This window comes from Sinocyclocheilus anshuiensis, unplaced genomic scaffold (assembly GCF_001515605.1).
Source record: "Sinocyclocheilus anshuiensis isolate Anshui unplaced genomic scaffold, SAMN03320099.WGS_v1.1 scaffold343, whole genome shotgun sequence".
NCBI lineage: Eukaryota > Metazoa > Chordata > Actinopteri > Cypriniformes > Cyprinidae > Sinocyclocheilus > Sinocyclocheilus anshuiensis.
In genome coordinates, this window is record NW_015549598.1 from 824,939 (window position 1) to 828,753 (window position 3,815).

Consider the following 3,815-nt stretch of genomic DNA (forward strand, 5'->3'; position numbering starts at 1 on the left):
CTACTTAGGAGTCGCTATCCGTTTGTCAAGTGCTGAAATGTCACCTTAAAGAATGGCTCATAATTGTAGTAAACGGTCGTTTATTGAAATGTTAACCTAATGCTGCGTTCCAGACAACTTGTATATAATAACAATTATATTATATTATATTATATATTATATTTATACGTATAATATTATACTTTACATAAAAATATACAATATACTTTATACAAAAATATATATTATAGTATATAATATCTATGTAGAGATGTTATTTCCGGGTCCAATACATTGGTTTTCGTGCACGTCAGTATGTCATTGAGAGATTTTTCCCCCCAGTCTTTGAAGCATATTTCCTACATTACTTCTTTTATTAATTTTTTTGTTGTTCAGTCATTCAATTTAAACGAGTAATAAAGTGTAGAAGAAAGTACAATCAAAACTTTATATTATAATCACATTGCACTTGAATAAAGTTAAAGGTGCAATCTGTCGATTGTCCTGCAGGTGACCGCATAAATCTGTCTTCTTACGATGCACTTAGGGCTTTACAATTACTCCAGAGCACTCGTAGATGCTTTTGGGAAACAGACCGTAATATTAAGATCAGTCATACGATCATTTTTACGAACTTTTTAGGCTTACGAAGCTTTTGGGAAACGCAGCCCAACAATTATTAAAAAACAATTTTTAATATAACTCCGACTGGATTCGTCTGAAAGAAGAAAGTCATATACACCTAGGATGCCTCGAGGGTGAGTAAAACACAAGCTAATTTTCATTTTTGGGTGAACTAACCCTTTAAGATTGCTTGACTCCACAGGGTTTTGCTTGCACAAATTTAAGTTTAAAGAGACAGACCCGAAGCAATTATTCAGAGTGATCATGGAAAGAATACTGCGGTCAATGTCCTCCTGTGTTGTTATCAAAAAGAGACTGGAAAGCTGTGGGAATGACCATAAATAGAAATAATGGTGAATTATGTGGAGCCAGACTCTTTTGTAGTTCAAACATCCTCTGTTGAAGACCACTGTACTAAAAGTTAATTTAGTATACTAACATGTATGGAAGCTTATTTCCACCACGGAATAAAAAATAAATAAAAAAAGTAATTGTGACTTTTTATCTCACAGTTCTGACATTTCTTGCAATTCTGAATTTATATCTCACAATTGTGAGAGAACAGAAATATAAACTCAAGAGAAAAAAAAAGAGTCAGAATTGTGAGAAAAAGTTGCAAATGGCAGAAAAAAGGCAGAAACAAGCTAATTTGTTTCTTGCAATTTCAAATTTATATTCAATTCAGACTCAGAATTACGAGTTTATGTATCACAATTCTTTTTTCTTTTGCAAGTCTTTGCAAGACTTTTTTCTTGCAGTTCTGAGTTTATATCTCACAATGGTTTTTTTTCTCAGAATTGTGAATTTGTCTCACCATTCTGACTTTTTGTCTCATAGTTCTGTCTTTTTTCCAAATTGTGAGATATAAACTCAAGAATTGTGAGAAAACTTTTTTCATTTTTTTTATTCCATGGCGGAAATAAACTTCCATACAATATGTATGGCAGGCAGGAGGGGTGTCATGATCACTAGCTGGAGTGCCCTTGATAACCACCAGAGGGCACTCCATCCCATAACTCTGTCACTCAGTCTTGGACTTCATTTCCCACAATCCTTTGCCCGGACTCATCAGCACTCATTGTTTGCACCTGTGTCTTGTTAACCCTGTCTGCTGTGCTCACCCTATACAGTGTATATATATAGCCTGGTTCATGCAGTCATTCATGGTGAAGTCTTGCATGTGTTAAGTACTGTGTTTCTGAGCCATTATTTCCTGTGTCTTGGTTTAATCTGCCCCTTGTTCTGGATTACTCTTTGTCTGTAAAGTTTTGCTGGTTTATGACTTTTGCCTGTGTTTGGATCATGATTGTGGAATACCCTATATGAATAAACTGCATTTGGATCCTCAGCCTTCGTGTCTCTGAGCAGTTCATGACAACGGGAAATGCAATGCTAATCAGTTTGGTGGGCATGAATCCAGCCCTGAGGGGCACCGAGGCTCGCTCACTTTGTTTAGATGAGAATAATGTTTAGTATAATGCTGTTTGTATGGGTGACTGGGAAAAAACTTTGCTGCTTGTTAATAATTTGATTCTAGGAAAAGTAAGCCTTCACCATACAATAACACTGACAAATTATTCATTTACACTTGATTGAGAGTGTAAAGCACAGTACAGCATAAATATTGTTAATGTGCCATGGTGAAGAGCTCATTTCCTCTTGTAGATGGTTGTATTTACAATAAACTCATAATTAGTAACATAAAATGCCTGAAGGATTTTGAAGACCATGGAAGATGACAGATTGTTTGTCATTTGCCCTAAACAGTAAACACAGATCACAAGAGCAAGAAAAGCAAAACTTCTTGATTAGTTTAGAAATAAGTAGGGCTGTGAATAGGTTTAAAATTTTAATCAGATTAATCACACCTTTTTTTTGTAATTAATCGAGATTAATCGCACACTTATGAAATAAAGCATACACCATTCATCTTGTTTAACGCTCATTTTGTCATCATTTGCTATATCCAGCAAATTAAACCAAAAGACTGAAGAGTGATTCTCACTAAACTATTTTTTTGCAAGTTTGAAGGTCCAGTTGATACATTTATGCACACATAAACTCACATAAAAAAAATACTGAAAAAACTTTTCAGAATTCATGTGTACAGTAGACAAGTCAAGTTGTGATAGCGAACAGGACCACATGGAGATGCCTAAAAAAATAAAAACTAAACTAACCGCCCTGGGCTTACGATGCTTTTGGCAAATGCAGCCCAGAGCGGACTGCATATATCTACTACAGTACACTGATCCATTCAGAATGACTAAACACAGCAACATACACAAGACAAATCAAAACATTATCCTGAATGTGTGTGGAAACAACGTGAATGTACTGAAATGTGTCTGTGCATAAATTCAATGTATGATCTGTGCGTCAAGAGCGTTCATACACGGTTTGTTTGTGCATCAATATATCAGACTCATGTGTGTTTACAGTACGACTCCAGTACATCACCGCAATCGTCTTTACCTTGAATCCTCATCCATCAAAACCTTACTAGCGAGAAGCTGGTTTGCTTTATCCAGCTGAGAACACATTTTGCATATCATACAGCAGTGGGATGTTTTGACGTAGTAAAACTGACATCTGAAAGATGTCTATCAGATGTTTTTACACAGCAGATGAAGCGATCTTTCACAGACATCTTGCAGACGTACGTGTGCTATCTGGGTTCAGTCTGTATTTCACAGAATATGACAGAACTCATATTTTAAAGTGAAACACACAGGAATGAATAATTCACTGAAAACGCAAGATGAGTCTTCATTCTCTCTGCCATTTCTGATGTAATCAGCCTGGTTTTCTTTACATTATCGCTGTTTTGGACTCATTGTTTGAATGGAAATGTTGCTGTTAGCAATAGTGTAAAGTACATTTGAGCTGATAAATGCACTAAAATTTAGTCTTGCTCTTTCCAGAAAATGGATCAAAAATATTCATGACTTTTTTGTATGGGTGCACAAAATGAGAACATCCTTCTCCACCTGTGTTTCTTTAGCATTAGCAAGCAGCAAATCATGATTAAAAACAGGCAACATGCCGCTCCAACCTCCTGTTTCAATATGAAATAAATCACCTATAAAATTAGTTTAAACTAGAACTTGATGTTATGTTGATAAAGTTGGGCAGCTGGAGTCCTCAGTGAGTTCATTCAGGCCTGTCTGATGAGATAACAAATCATTCTGAGCTGAGGAGGTATATGAAAG